The sequence below is a fragment of the Dama dama genome, chromosome X (genome assembly GCF_033118175.1).
Source record: "Dama dama isolate Ldn47 chromosome X, ASM3311817v1, whole genome shotgun sequence".
NCBI lineage: Eukaryota > Metazoa > Chordata > Mammalia > Artiodactyla > Cervidae > Dama > Dama dama.
Window position 1 is genome coordinate 51320054 of NC_083714.1, and position 16537 is coordinate 51336590.

Below are 16537 nucleotides of genomic sequence, written 5' to 3' on the forward strand. Positions count from 1 at the left end.
AAATAAAATTTTTATGAAAATCTCATGTCAGACATGTAGATGATTCTGCTTACAGATTTTCTAGCCATAAGTACCAAATTACCACTCCTTTTGTGCTCTAAGGCATAGTCAACCCCCCACCCAATTACCTCAACAGCTTTAAAACAGAGCCAGAAAGACAATAACTCTCACAAAGCCAGTTCATTTGATGAGAGACCCTTGGTCTAGCATTCAAAGCCCACTGATGAGAACATGATCAAATGTTTAGTTATCTGAGTTCCTAGTACACAGCACAAAAAAGGCTTGCAAAATATAAAGTCATAATTGCAATGGTTTTAAATTATAAAGCTAGACTAAAAACTGAAAAGCAGAGCCAATGACTACAGCCATTTCCGGTGGAGGTGTGCAGTCACTGGCCTGGGAGGGCAGCATAAGCAATCATTTTAGGTGACAATAATGATGTCGAGTCATCAGGAAAAGGGACAATTATTTTAAGTATATCCTTTTTACTAAGGCAGGAGAGCCAAATATTTAGAACTATTACCTTCAAAATGTTTAACATTTTCCAGGCAGTGCCAAGGAGGTTTCAGCTACCTAGAATTTTCATTTATAAAAAATATCTTCCCTGGGCATGCAAAATGAGCAGGTGCAATGCTAAGACACTACATGGCACAAAGCACTTGTATGTGAACATGAAATTAACAATCAGCTGAATTGAGCTTCCTGTGAGCCAGTGAAATGCACTTGGCGTGGCCGGATATTCTGACCTTGTTGAAATAATCCAGGTAAGAACACTGCTGTAGCTAACTGTGGCTGAAACTGAAGCTTGTAACACTATCACTAAGAATTCCGAATCCTTTCCATAATTTGAAGCCCACAATGTTGGTAAATATGAGCATTTTTCTTAGGAGATAATGAAGAAATATTTAATCTGAGTAAATAGAGCTAAACAGAATATAAATTTGTTCTTGAGCAACCAAGTTGTTTTCGCCTTCACTCAAAAAACAGATGTCATAAATTATAATCATGCCTAGGTAAATGTGAGCCTGCGTGCAGAGAAGACCCAGGAAGAAAAAAGGCAGAGGGACATTTTTCAAAATTGGAATACTGGGATTATGCTAATTGATCAGTTTATGTGGTGGCCCTGTTCTAGCACTTTCTTATGTTAAATTATGTAATCCTCTAATGACCCTATGATATAAGTATCAATACTATAATATTCCTGTTCCATAGATGATAAGACAGAGGCACAAGATTAAGCAGCTTGCATAACATCACACAGTCCGAATTTGGACAGTGTGGCTCCAAAGCCCTTGATCTTAACCATTACCATCTATTGCTTCTCACTGTCCTTCAGAGGACTCTAAAGGAAAGGCCTTGGGCCAGTCTTCCAGAAATGCCTCCTTCCGTGAAGACTGAGATCAGGACCTGGCTGGAGACAGCAACTCAGGAGAGATGTGGTGAGACGGGACTCCTTATGCTTGGAAGTAGCAAATAGAATAGAGCACCGTCTTGTCAGCCACCTGGATGCTCTGGTTGGGGTCATGATTAGGTCTTTGGCTGTCTGAGGTTTAAATCAGTCCTCTTGGAAGGCAGACCTGGTGTGGCTTAACTCCTGTGACCTGTATGCACAGAAGAGAGGCAGAACATCCCTGGGGAGCAAGTGTCCTGGGCTTTGAAAGAGGATTTTAGGTCAGGCTCTCGCTGCCTGACAAAGGAAATTCTTAACTTGTCTATGCCCCACTTGCTTCCTCTACAAAAGAGTTTGATAATATCAGTCTTCTCCCCACTTTCCAGAGATGAGCAAGCTGTCATCAATGTAGGTGTTTCTCATCCTACATCCCCTCCTGGGAACTCTGAGGACTGTGTTGCCCCAAAGAATCTCCCCCAACATGCTGCCATTATCAAGGTCAGAAAACTTCACCCCTGAGGGTGTTAATGGGGCAACCACCTGGTTGCCTTGCTGGCAGGGGCTGTGCCACAACTGGGTAGATGTGGCAGAATGTTCCACACAGGCAGAGTGGGAGGAGGTGGGAAGCACTGAGACTCTTGCTTTGGTCCAAGAATATGTTGAGATTTGTGAGTTTCTCCAGGAAATACCTTTCAGACTTAGTGGGCAATTTTATCCCCTGTCCCCCTTTTTTTAGTAAAGAAACTAAAATCTAAAATTTTTAGCTGTGATACAAGTAGGATCTAGGTAATTTCTTAAGAGGGGTTTTGCCCATAAGTTTCAGGTATGGACCTTGGAAAGTGGCATGCATTCTCCAGGCCCTTAGTACCTGGGATGGATTCTGTGTGGCTTGTGAACTGGGGGGTCTACTGGGACTGAGACTCATAGGACCAGGAGGCAAGTGGAAGGCAGGAAATGACCTTCAAGTCATATCTTTCTAGTGGTGACTCTCCACCCTTCATTCTACCCACTTCCTTGGGGTGGGGGGAGAAGATTTTGAGAGTTAAGAGGGAATAGGAGGTGATGGTGCTTGTAGTGCCCTAGAGAAAACATCCGGTAGGAACCCAAGCTCAGTGTCCTCTTCTCCAGGGAAGGGAGTATGTCTCCTGCTTTTTGACTCTCCAGGAATTGCCCAGGTAGTTCCGACCACAGTTCACTTGAACATACTCTCATTTCCCAAATAAGACAGACCCTGCAGCAGCCCAGAAATGTGAGATTAGTCCCAAGAAGGGGCAGCTGCACCTCTCTGGAAACATTTTCCTGGGCAGGGCTGGACCTGGGCAGAGGCTGATGGGTGGTGAGCTGAGACTCTCTCAGAATTCCTGACTTTGAGGACACAGTGTAATCCAGGGAGCAGGAGTGGAGCATCCCTCATTGAGGTTCTGTTGGCTGAAACTGGTTAGCTCAAAAACCCGCTGATGAAAAGCTCAAACATTTTACACATCCATTCATTTCAGATAGAGCCCAGAGAAGCATATTTTTCCCCTTGGAGAGCATGCTTTACAGAACCCAGAAAATGGCCAACATCTGATTGCCCTAGATAAGGAAAACCCCAGGGTTGTAAAGACCCCAAGGCACTGAGCACATCACCGAGATGCTTCCACCCACACTCTGACCGCTTCCTGGGAATTCCATTGTTTTCCTCCACTCCTGAGTGGAAGCTGGAAGCCTCTGGAAGGTCTCATCCTGTGAGGGACACCTCACCCCCACATGAAAATGTGCCAGAGGGTCCCCGAGATGAAGCCTGCTGTGAGCTACTGCTACCTTGTGGCCATGTCTTTTTCCTTACTCACAGCCCCCCACCCCCCAAGCCCTCATCCCCACCTGCACCCCTGCCAATCCCTTGAACTCACTAAGTCCAGGTGGCAGAAAGAGTCCTAAAAGATCAAGTGACAGGGAGTGGTGGTAGACTCCACGTGGGGTCCTCTCCTGACAGCCTCTAAGCACCCCAGACACCCCCTAAACTGGCCCAGTCTTGGCCTCGACTCACTGAACCAAGTCCTGTGCCAGCCACCAAACACATCCTGAAGCAGAGCTCTCACTGGGAAAAAGCCAGCTCCCCTCAGGGGTGGCCCAGACAACCCTGGCGCCCCTGATCACTCAGGCCCAGCTCCCACCCTACTGGCTGCCTCCCCAGCCACCACCTTCCAGCCTGCGGGGTAGGGGGCCTCTGCGCAGGCTCTGGACTTAGGGCCCAGCTCATCTCCAGCCCTCTGAGCAGAGGTACCTCAGCCTTGACTGGGCTGGATGGCTTACCAATTCCTGGGTTCCAGCCCCAGAGGTTTTTGATTTGGGCCCACCCCCAAGGGTGGTGCTAGTGGTAAAAAACCACCTGCCAATGCAGGAGACATAAGAGACGTGGGTTCAATCATTCTTGCCTGGAGAATCCCATGGGGAGAGGAGCCTGGTGGGCTACAGTCCATGGGATCACATGACTGAAATGACTTAGCACTCACTTGAGCACTCAAGGGAGCTTACACAGGGCATATACACTGCAGGTGGGGGCCTGGAGGGGCTGTCTTAGCCTCCCTCTCGCCATGAGTCTCTTCAGCCCCAGAAGACCACCTCCTGCTCAGTGAACTCTTCGCCCTCCCCACGACCTCTGGAGCAGTGGACCTGGAGCTCCTGGAATTCGGACCCTGCCATCCATGTAGGCCTTTTCTCTCTGCCTTAGTTTCTCCAAGCAGAACACTATTCAACCAAGCCTTACTTCTGTGCTACTTACAGGAGCATAACAAATTAATGGATTAATTGTGTTAAGCTCATTAGTTGGAAGAAAAGTGCTATCAAATGCAAATTATTATTATTTAGAAATCCTGTGGCTGTCATTGCAGAGTTTGCACTTAGTTATTAGACACTGTACCTTTGCCATCTCTCAGCCCCTGGTTCAAAAACAATGTTCCTGTTTTGCTTCAAACCATTAATTTGAAAATAACCACCTTGGTTCTCATGATGTGCTGATGGGTAATGATCTGCCCTGGGAACTTGCCATCAAGAATTATAAAAAGAGATTCACATTAGCTGAAGCTCAAAGAGGAGAACCAGCCCGAAAGCAGAGGAAAAATATCCACATCAGATGCCACCTTCTCTTCCAGGGTCTGCATAATGACAATGTAGTAGACTGGCTTCTAGCACCTTGCAACTCCCAGAGGGGCCTCAGGGTCTCCATGGGAGGCATGCAGCCCAAGTGGTCTTTCCTTTTGACTACAGCTGCAGCTGCCCTAGGATAATTGGAGGTTTCTTGGCCTGGGAACTCATCAGGGGCAACTTGCCTTCCTGGCCTCTACTTCCCAGGCCCTCCCAGAAGAGCTGAGCTATGCTCCCCAGATAGACTCACCAAGGGGCCAGGCCCTATTCCTCCAAGTCTCCGTCTCAAGTTCCTGCACACTTCTGTCCCTTCCCTTGGGCTCTGCATCCCCTCTGGAGCTGTGTCCTTGCAACGCTGTCTCCTGTATGGGTCCTGTGGGCTTTCTGTTCCACGGGCTTAGCCCTCATCCCTTGGGGAAGCACCCACCTCATTCCCAGCTCAATGCAATCCTCCTGAGTCCATTCTCTTCCTCAAGAATGCTCCCCAAGGCCCAGCTTCTGCCTCCCTAGCCCACTGTGGGAACTAGTGGTCAACTGTGAGACAGAGGACTGGGTAGGACTATTGTAGGACTTGCCACGGGCTCTGCTCAGGCTCTTAGATGCCCCCAAACATGCCCATCAGCTTCACAGCCCACACAACAGTGCCATTTAGCACTTGTCTCCTCTGTGAGGGCACCCCCGAAGGACCTTTCATTGGGTGCTTCTATCACCAGGGGAGGGAAATTGTGATGAGAAAAAAGCCTGGAAGCTGAGGCAAGAATGGGAGTGTCCAGATACTGGCTTCCATTCTCAGCAACTTAGGTCCATGAGACCTGCTCTTATGTACAGCAGAGGTGTCATGATTCAGAGTCATGAGGTTGACATGGGTCTGAATCACCCCTCTGCTGCTTGCCAAGTCATCTTGAACACATCACTTAACCTTTCCAAGTCTCAGTTTTCTCATCTGGAAAAAGGGGGGATGGTCAAAAAGATGTCTCCCAGTACTGAACCAATTTAAAGGGTATAACACAGGAGAAATCACTTCTAAGTATATGATCATTAACAGAGACTTCCTCTCCCCCACACCACCACTACACTCACATGTGGGATTGGGTTTGGAATTGGTTCTGGGACCAGCAGACAAACCTTACCCACAAGGGTAAACCTGCTTAGATTAACAGATTGCTAGCAGACCACAGGTAGTACAGGGTGACAAGTCAGGCCAAGCAAGTTGAGCCCCTGCAGAGAGGGCATCTCCCATCAGGGCAAAGGCCAGTGGGATGAGGCTATAGCAGCCGAGGTGGAGAGACAGGGCTAGGGCCTCCCTAGGGCACCAGGAAGCAGCTGCTCCCTGGACCTGTCCCCAATCTACCCAGGGCCTGGCCCACCACCTCCACCCATGTGGCTGTATTTCCTTCCTACCTTTCAGGGCCTATAATATATGGCCTGGCAAACTCTGACTTCTTTGTAGTGGAGCCATTGTTGTTTGTTAGCATAATCATTTCTCAGAAAGCATGTCAATAAAGGCTGGGGAGTGAGACAGAAGCCACCACCCCCACCACCACCCCAACTGCTAAATAATTTCTGGAATGAGTTGTCAGGAACCTTTTATTTACTGATTTCACGCATTTCATTTATTTCTGGCATGGGGCCAACCTTCCTGACAGTTAAGATTTATTGATTTAATTGCCTAGGGTAACCATGCAATAAAATCATCTCAAAGATAAATTTTCATGGCACTGTGCAGCATGGAGGTAATTTTTCAAATGCTACGGCTATATTTCTGCAGGTTACAGGTGCAAAATTTGCTTAAAGCAGGGATGTCTCATTACTGCAGTATGGGAACATCAGGGGGCCAGCTCTTTGGTGGAAAGTCTTTAGAGAGAGAAAGAGCAAGTGAGAGAGGAGATAAAGAGCAGGGGGTGGGGGGTGCAGAAAGAGAGAGGGAGGGAGGAAGGGAAGGAGGGAAACAGCCCTTTCAGGAAAGAAATGATATTTCCTTAATTGGTTCATAGATTCAATGCCCATGAGAAAGTGGGGCTTCACTTTAATTAGGAGTGGGCTTGGAGGTTATTTACAGTGTTCCGAGGAATCATTTGTTTCCAGCTGTGCAACGCTTTGTACTGCAGAAGCGTGGCAAGGTAGATGATTGCCACTTGTGACACTCACGTTTATTGCTTCTTTAGATCTTTTTATTTACCCTGTTAAAGTGATCATTATGGCTCTGAATAATGGGTAAATGAAAAACTCTGATTAACTCCCAGGTTAATGGTAACATTTCGGGAAGTCAGAAATAGCATAAACTTTTAACAATGTGAAATCTTTTCTTATCTCTCTTGATTTATTTTACAGTATTTTTGCTTTGATTGCAGGTTTCAGATGGTGCTGTTTAATAGCTTATTAAACTTGCAGCCTAGCAGCTTTGCTGTTTGGATAAAATTTTCTTTTTGCTCAGGTGTAAATTTTGGAGCAGGTAGGACTTATTTTTTCCACCTCATTGCATTCCCAGGGCTTGGATCTGCCCGCTTTTCTTGGATGCTCCTGGTGGTCCATGGGATCCTGAAGGAGACGGTCTGAACCTGTTGTCCTGGAAACGTCACCCTTGCCCATCATCATGGACAGGGTGACAAGTGGGGACTGGGGAAGGTGAACCTAGATGAGGAGCCAAGGACCACATGCTGCATTTGAATCCCAGCCCAAGCCTCTCATTGCTCAGATAGGGAAACTGAGGCCCAGGGAGTTCAGAGCAGTGAGAGGTCTAAAGCAAATCTCTGGACACTCCATCTTCCTTCTTGCCGGGTTGCCCTCTTCCCCTTGTGCAGTTGTATGGTCCAACTATGCATGGTTTCTGAACTTCAGTTTTCCTGTCGACAGATGAAAGGGGTTGGAATGGATGCATCTTAAGTGCTCACCCAGCTCTGACGTCTGCAGCTGGAAGATGTGTGCACATCTTGCCAGCCTCACCCCTCCACCCAGCCACTAGTACAACTGAACCCCAGTCCCCCTGAATGATTGGACCCCTCATGAGTTCAATACCCAAACTCCCCAATGGTCCAGGCTCACACCAGCACTGTATCACAGTTACATTTTCTCTCCCAATAGAGTGGTCGTGGCACAATGCAGAGGCTGTGATTTGCAGAACTACAACAGAAGCATCTTTCTAACATGCAAATCTGATTATACCATTCCCCACTTCAAATCCTTCACAGACTCCCCATCAGTCCAAGATAAAGTCCAGAAGCCTCAGCATGACTTGACAAAGCCTGGAGAACCTGGCCCTTGCCTTGTTCTCCAGCTGTTTCCTCCCTATTTTGTCCAACCAATTAACAGCTCCTTTAGAGCTTCAGTGAATAGACCAGCAATCAACTCAGGAACTCACAGATGCACAGACACACACATATGCACACATGCACACACATGTTATCTTGCATTTTCCCCTTTCCATAAACACTGATGTCTAATTCATCAATAAGTCCTATGAACTCTACCTCCAATACCACTTCCTGTCTCCACGTCCACTGTCTCCACTCTGGTTCAAGCCACCATCATATCTCACTTGCATGTTAGCATATTAAAGGCTCTTCAAATTCCCTGGAAAAGGGAAGTGCTTAGTCGTTCAGTCATGGCCAACTCTTTGTGACCGTATGGACTGTAGCCCGCCAGACTTCTCTGTCCATGGGGATTCTGCAGGCAAGAACACTGGAGTGGGTTGCCATGCCCTTCTCCAGGAGATCTTCCCAACTCAGGGACTAAAGCCAGGTCTCCCACATTGCAGGTGAATTCTTTACTGTCTGAGTCACCAGGGAAGCCCCAAAATACTGGAGTGGGTAACCTATCCTTTCTCTAGGGAATTTTTCCAACCCAGGAATCAAACCAGGGTCTCCTGCATTGCAGGTGGATTCTTTACCAGCTGAGCTACCAGGGGAAAGGGATGATCTATGGTTAACCCTCAAATTCTCAAAAGTGTTTGACAGTGGCTTTTGTTGAACAGTTATTAACTTCACTCAGAAATCATTGGTTGAGTGCTTTCTTAGCACTTTGAGTTATCTAGGTGTTGAGAATAGATCACTGCAAACAAAAAGACAAAATGAATGGTGACTGTGGAGAACAGAGTGAATGTTCCTTAAAAAACTAAATATAGAACTACCATATGACCCAACAATCCCACTCTTGGGCATATATCTAGAGAAAACTCTAATCCAAAACACACATGCATCCCAATGTCATAGCAGCACTATTCACAATAGCCAAGATATGGAAGCCACCTAAGTGCTCATTGACAGATGAATGGATAAAGAAGATGTGGTGTATATATATACAATGGAATACTACTCAGTCATGAAAATGAAAAAAAATAATGTCATTTGCAGCAACGTGGATAGACCTAGGGATAGCCATACTGAGTGAAGTAACTCAGACACAGAAAGACAAATATCCTATTATATTGTTTATATGTAGAATTTTTTTAAAAGGGTACAAATGAACTTATATATAAAACAGAAGTAGAGTCATGGATGTAGAAAACTAACATGGCTACCAGAGGATAAGTTGGGGCAGGGATAAATTGGGAGTTTGCAATTGACATACACACACTGCTATATTTAGATAACCAACAAGGCCCTAATATAGCACAGGAATGCTGCTCAATATTCTGTAATAACCTAAATGGGAAAATAATTTGAAAAAGAGCAGATGCATGTGTGTGTATGTATATATATATATATATATATGACTGAATCGCTTTGCTGTATACCTAAAACTAACACAACATTGTTAAACAACCAAAACAAAATGACAAAGTGAAGGTCATGGAGATTCTGTTCAGGTGACAAAGATAGGCAGAGGACAATCTCAGCTGGCTTCTCTAATGCTGTTGTCAGTGCTGCTAAAGTAGGCATTGAGGATGGTAGGAGAGGGGATAGACCGGAAAAGTGAGGGCTGTGTGCTGGACAGGAGCACCAATGGTCCAGCCATGGTACCAGAAGGGAAGGCAGTGCATGTGGGTCCACACAGCTTAGAACGAAATATTCCAGCTGAGTCTTCCATTGATTTCAGCTCTCATCACCCACCTCCCCCAGCTGCCCCTCAGACACGCACTCCACTCCACCCATACCCAACCACTTTCCACTTTCCAAAGAAAATACCTTCTTTGACCACACTATTCTCCTGACCCGAAATGCCCAGCCCTCCATCTCTGCCTGGCAAATGCAGCACTTTTATGTCCCCCATCTCCTTCTTCCTGGCAGTTAGCACAAGGCCTTGCCCAGAGTTGATGTGCTGAAAGAGACTCTTACCTGAAAATCTCCCACTGTTTCCTCTGTCTAGTTAATACTTCCTTTCTCAGAAGTTACCCTATTTTTTGAAAGAGAAAGCTAAGCTTCCCAAAAAGACCACCCACAAACAGGCTATCATGTCCCATTTAAATATCAAATGATATCATAAGCCACTGGCCTTGCAGGGCCCCAAATCTCCCTGGGAGGAAGTTCTATATGAGGTGTGGGAAGCTCAGGGTTGCTCTATCCCTCCCCCACAAGTCCCAAGAGCCAAAACCAGCACACCTGAGTCTCTGGTCCTTTCCACCCTGGCCTGGTTTACTACAGCTGCTGCTGCTGCCAAGTCGCTTCAGTCATGTCCGACTCTGTGCGACCCCAGAGACAGCAGCCCACCAGGCTCCCCCGTCCCTGGGATTCTCCAGGCAAGAACACTGGAGTGGGTTGCCATTGCCTTCTCCAGGTTAACTACAGAAGTGAAGTGAAGTGAAGTGAAGTCGCTCAGTCGTGTCCGACTCTTTGCGACCCCATGGACTGTAGCCTACCAAGCTCCTCCGACCATCGGTTTCTCCAGGCAAGAATACTGGAGTGGGTTGCCATTTCCTTCTCCAGAGGCGCATGCAAAAGCCATAAAGGTCCTTCCACAAACAAAAAGACAATGGCCAATAAAGGACCAGCTCATGCCAAGAGAGGGGTTTGGGGATCACAGAGGGGCTGGGCAGAAAACCAATCCCCATGAGAATTTCCGGGAGCTTATTAGTACCCAGTGAGTCCAAGGTGAAGGGTGGAAAAATTGAAGGTCTCCCTCATAGGGAAGATGTTAAGATTATAAGGCAGGAAGTTCATGGTGAGGAGGACATTAAAAAGCACACACTTAGGCTAATTTGGAGGCAGTTGGCTGGAAGAATGTGCAGGAACAGGACAGACCTGGCAGCCGCTTTCTGGCCTAGAAAGCTGGCGGCATATTTCTCAATGATACAGTTCCTATGGGCGTTGGGCAGACTTCAGCTGCTGCCCCATCAAACAACTGCCCGAATTCCAAATGCACCAAAGTTTTTATGGCTCTGCATTAATATTTTAAAATATATTGAGACATTTGTGTCTAATTAGAAAATTTCTATCATCTGGGGTGCTAGTTTCTGGCCCAGCCAAACCATGAAAGACCTTTTCAGGGTGGCGGCCTTTCTACACCTATGTGGCAGGAATTGTTGGGGTCCTTAGCTTGTCTATGTGGCAACTTGATTAATGTATTTGACCTGTTGCACATGACAGTGGTCATTACAGAGCATGCGTGATGCAGGTAAATTCAGGCCAGAAGCAATTAAATAAGTCACCCTGGCACAATGTCAAGCCCTGTCTGTTGTCAAGTGGGTTCCACTCAGAGGCGTGTGTCCATGCAGATCCTGCGTGAACCTGGTTAGTGTGGTGGCAGCAGCCAGATGATGCCCATTTCCCTTTGAATTGTGTCATTGCTACAGAGCCAAGCAAAGCACATCAGATGAGGTTTCATCATCCTGTAACAGTCCTTTCCAGGGTATCTATGACTCAACCTGGCCAGTGGGATCAGCCTGAGAGAAGCCAAGGGCATAAGCAACACGTCAAGGAGCTGGACTGGGCTTCAGGTACACGCTCATTGGTGAGTCCCATTCAGCCCTGACTTCATGATCTGCCAGACTTCTCAGCCCCCATCTTCTCTGATGTTTCTCCACTTATTTCTCCATGACCTCAACAGTCACAGGATGCCTTCTATGTGCCAGGCGCCATGCCAGATGTGGAGGATACAGAAATGAATGCAACAGGCTGCCCTCCTCAAGCAGAGGCAGACAAGAGGTTCCCACACCACCTGTGCTAAGCGATCTGTGGGTTTTAACGGCTCACTCCTTCCTCCCAACAGTAGATCTCAAGCTTTTTCCTGTCATGGGACCTTTTCATATTCTTCAAAATTACTGAGGACCCCCAAAGAGTTTGTATTTTTTATGTGCATTATGTATGTTATGTCCAGCATCATCTATCATATTAGAACTATTAAAACTGAGAATAAAAATTATTAATGTGTTAATTCATTTTAAAATAAAAGAAACCCCATACCTGGTAACATAAATAACATCTTTTTTTAAGAATAATAACTATTTTCCAAAATAAAAACAACTTGGAGACAAAAGAAGAGTTATACTATTTTACAGTCTTGCAAACTTTTAATATGCTCCTTTTGCACTGAATCTGTTACAATATGTTGTTTTAGTTGAAGTCTAAAAGGAATATACACACAGATATGCATTTGAAAAAGTAAGAGCTATTTAAATAGACTTTCAGATAATTGTGGATATTCTTCTCTGCTACAACATGAAAATGTCAACAACAGGAAGAGTTTTGGAAAAGTTAGTAACAATAAAGATCTGAAATCACAGTGATAAAAAAAAAATTGCACTCTGCCATGTTAAAATCTGCTGGTCTCTCTTTCACTTTGAAAGTGTCTTTTGATCCATCATGATGTTGTAATGTTGTGCACGGGGCACCTGGAAAACACTGGTGCCCCAACTTATGCCCACCTTCCAAATGGTGACCCCTTCTGCCATGTGATACCTATGTTACTTTTATTAGTAGCACTGCCAATCTGATGGGGAGAGTCTAAGTCTTGGGAAACCATCAAGCTCACAGTGGTGAATCCAAGTTTTCCAAACTTCTGATTTTTGCTGGAAATCTCAGATATTATCATTGGAAAAAGGTGAGCATCAGTTGTTTTCCTTAAAGTGACAGGCTCGCTTTGTTCATTTCCAGGAAGATATCTACTAAATGCCCAGCTCTATATAACCATGGTCTGTCCTTCATTCTGTCAAGAAAACAAAATAGAGTTCTATGAAAAAATTAAAGCCAACCTGTTTAGCTCACAAGTCAACAATGGTACCACACCACATAACGATGGCTTTACACAGAGTTCCTGCCAGACACAGACTCAAGATTTGAGCTTACATAAGATTAGTAACTGTTTTTCTACTTTATCAAGGGCATTTTTAAGTGAAACTGCTTTTTTTTTTTCTTTCGCTAACTGCAAGTGCACAGTGAAGAATATAAACGCTCCTAGTACATTTTAAGGCCACTGGCTTGATTCATGCTCAAAGGCTAGCAGTGGTCCTAAACACGCTCACTAAATGGGAACATGGTTGGGAAAATGAAAACTCCACTATTTTTCTTACCAAGGTCATTTCTTTCACGTGCACTTACTGACGATGCTGGCCTACTGAGGTCTGAATGATAGAGGAGAAGGCAAGGGAGGCCCCTCGGGCAGAGATGGCTGTGCCTGAAGGGTGGGTTGGAAGGATCCAGAAGGAGCTTCTCTCCAGAGAGCCTCAGACAGGAGAGCCACCATGAGAACAAATTCCATGTCTCAAAGGGAGATCACAGAGGTTTCACAAGAAGCAGGAGCCATGGGCAGGAGACATGGCGACCTGCTAGGAGGTTTCCCCCTGTTCTGAGCTTCACGTAAGCTGGCACAGCCAACATGAGTGTTGGGGAATAGGGGATCACATCTGATGTGGGAGAACTTCTCCCCAGCCTGGCCGATGTTGGACTCCTCTCTACACAAACAGTTTGATGAAAAACATGTACAACAAACTTCATGGCCCTTTGAATCACTGTTCAAAGTATAGCAAATTGGTGCTTAAGATTTAGGACAATGGGGAGATAGGAGGGAGTTCCCTGTGTGTTTGTTGTCCTGTCAGTACATGTGGGGTTCGTGTAGGGTTCAGGCTTCATGTCTTCCTGTTCACATTCAGGAACCACCTCTTCATGTTCCTTATTGTCCAGGGCATGGTGCATGGATAATTCAACATCTCCCACTGAGAAGAAAATGAAGTATTGCTGTTGTTACTCACATGCCATGGCTTTGTAGGTCCCTGATGTCATCAGCTCAATGCTGGCTACACCATTCACAGTGATGCTGCCATGATCCATCAGGCCACCATCTCTGAACTGACTCTCAGACATGGTGACTATGATTTGTGGATGATGACCACAATAACAAGCCTTCCCCAGACTATGCAGGAAAGTGTGAACGATACGTCGTTTTCTGGTCAATTTGTTCTTTGAATTTTGTAGTGTAAATGGAAAACAGCACATCTTCCAACTATGTCCTCTCTTGAGCTCCCCAGAATGTAATCACTGCATTCGTAGAATGGGAACTTTCTCCATGTTGACTACACCCTGCATTCCACATACTACCACCAGAAGAGAGGACAGCTGAGTATGCCATCTTTAGAGCAAGAAGAGTGGTCCCATTTATGTAAGGAATGAACATGACATCATCACATGATTGAAAGTGAAAGAGAACATTTATCAGAAGGGCCCATGGAGAAATGAAGCAACCGTCACCTCCATATAAGTTCTTCACAAATGTCACAGACTCACGGAAGGGATGATATCCTGGTGACAGGAGGACACATGAGCACTCCTGCCACTACCTCCCGCCCAGCTGCTGTAGACTGGAGATGATCAAGGGCCCATAAACAGACTCACACATTCAACTCAAGCCCAATGGTTGGTGGTGGATGGACATGAGCCCAGGGCCCTGGACTCATCTTGTGTCAGTCACAAATGAGAGTCACATCAAGCCAGCATGTCACACAATTATCACAACCCAATCTTGCACAATGCCGTGAAAGAAATGCCACACAACATGACCCATAGATATGAGTCCAGGAGCTTCTTGGGGCATCTGGTTGCCCCCACAATACAGAGTGAGGGTGTGATAATGAAATCGTTGAAGGGTGCACAGAAACAAGAAATGAGGACTGGGGCCAACCTGGGTCTCCATCCAGAATCACGGTGCCCTCTTCAGATGTCACTGCCCATTTGACTGGTCCCTGGAAGGGGACTAAGACATTTCAAGGAAGGCATTTGTAGTGGTCAGAACCACCAAGGACCTATCCCAGGCCTGGGATATCATGCTTAGGGGGCACTGCTGGCCCTGGCTAGTCCCGGGCACAGGAAGGGGATCTTAGAAAATGTCAGAAAGTGCTCCTAGTTAGATGATCTCCTGAGGGATGGGAACTGGCGCAGATGACATGCTCATTCATGTCTGAGGAAGGGATTACAACACAAGACTGGATTTAAAGCTCTCCTTACATCTAGGTGGGGTTAGAAGACCAGTTCCCATCAATGGAATGAATGGAATGGGAGTTAGCTGTTTCCAGACCAAGCTAGGTAAAGAGCAGGTATGACTTGTGAAGCTTTTATTTCCACTTCTGTCAGCTGGAAGGAGAGTTGTCTGTGATCTTAGCTGTAGCACAGCCACAAGATAGAAAGGTTCTGGGTTCCCAGGTGGCGCTAGTTGTAAAGAACCCACCTGCCAATGTAGGGGACATAAGAGATGCAGGTTCGATCCCTGGGTCAGGAAGATCCCCTGAAGGAGGGCATCGCAACCCACTCCAGTATTCTTCCCTGGGAAATTCCATGGACAGAGGAGCCTGGTGGGGCTACAATCCATAGGGTTGCAAAGAGTTGGGAGCAACTGAGCCCAAGTGGAGGAAAGGCTGCCAGTCAGCAATGTGCATGGTGCACTGTTACTGGAATTAGAAACACGGTGTTAAACTGTTGACATTGGGGAGGTTTGTTTGTTAGAGAACCAAGTGTTATCCAAAATGTACACCCCAAGTTTACATGAGCTTATCTTTACAATGGGCATGATACAGTGTTAGAGTTTTCCAAATGTGTTTTCTAGCATGGTGATAAATAGCGACCTCATTAAGGCTGCTGCAGCTTGAGATGCAACAGGACTGAGGTAGGTGAAGACACCAAATCCCTGGATGTCACAGCTCAGGGAAGAAGGATTAGCAGGAGTGGTAGGTGTGTCTTTTAGCTTGTTTGCATCTCTAGCTGTACAGTGCAAAACTGACTTTGCTCTTCTACGTTCAGACAGCAGAGTCTCAGTTCTCCATGAAATTCCCTCAAAGTTTAGGAACCATTTCAGAAACAGAGGATCTATAACAATAAGGGTTAACTCTGAGGCCAAAGAAACAGATGGAGAGAGGTACTGAAGTTGATTTGCATTCTCTGATTTTCATAGGAAAAGCTCTGATGGACTACATTATTTTCTGGCCCTTCATAGTCACCATTTGTCTGTGAAATACAGCAGATAGACTCTAAAAATGGATGATATTGATTTAATGGGGGATTTTCACGAAGAACAGACTTTTAAGAGATGCTACAGTACTTATTTGAAACATATTGACATTTTTAGTGGTTGACAGCATCCATGCTGAGCTGCATCCAGATTTACAGGGAAACACGCTTGTAATGTGGAAAAAAACCATGAAGATCATTAAGAATCTGAAATTAAGTTGAGAAAATTCTGAAAGAGATGGGAATACCACACCACCTGACCTGCCTCCTGAGAAATCTGTATGCAGGTCAAGAAGCAACAGTTAGAACTGGACATGGAACAACAGACTGGTTCCAAATCGGAAAAGAAGTATGTCAAGGCTGCATATTGTCACCCTTATATGCAGAGTACATCATGCAAAATGCCAAGCTGGAGGAAGCACAAGCTGGAATCAAGATGCTGAGAGAAATGTCAATAACCTCAGATATGCAGATGACACCACCCTTATGACAGAAAGTGAAGAACTAAAGAGCCTCTTGATGAAAGTGAAAGAGGGGAAAAAAAGAAAGTGAAAGAGGAGAGTGAAAAAGTTGGCTTAAAACTCAACATGCAGAAAACTAAGATCATGGCATTCGGCCCCATCACTTCATGGCAAATAGATAGGGAAACAATGGA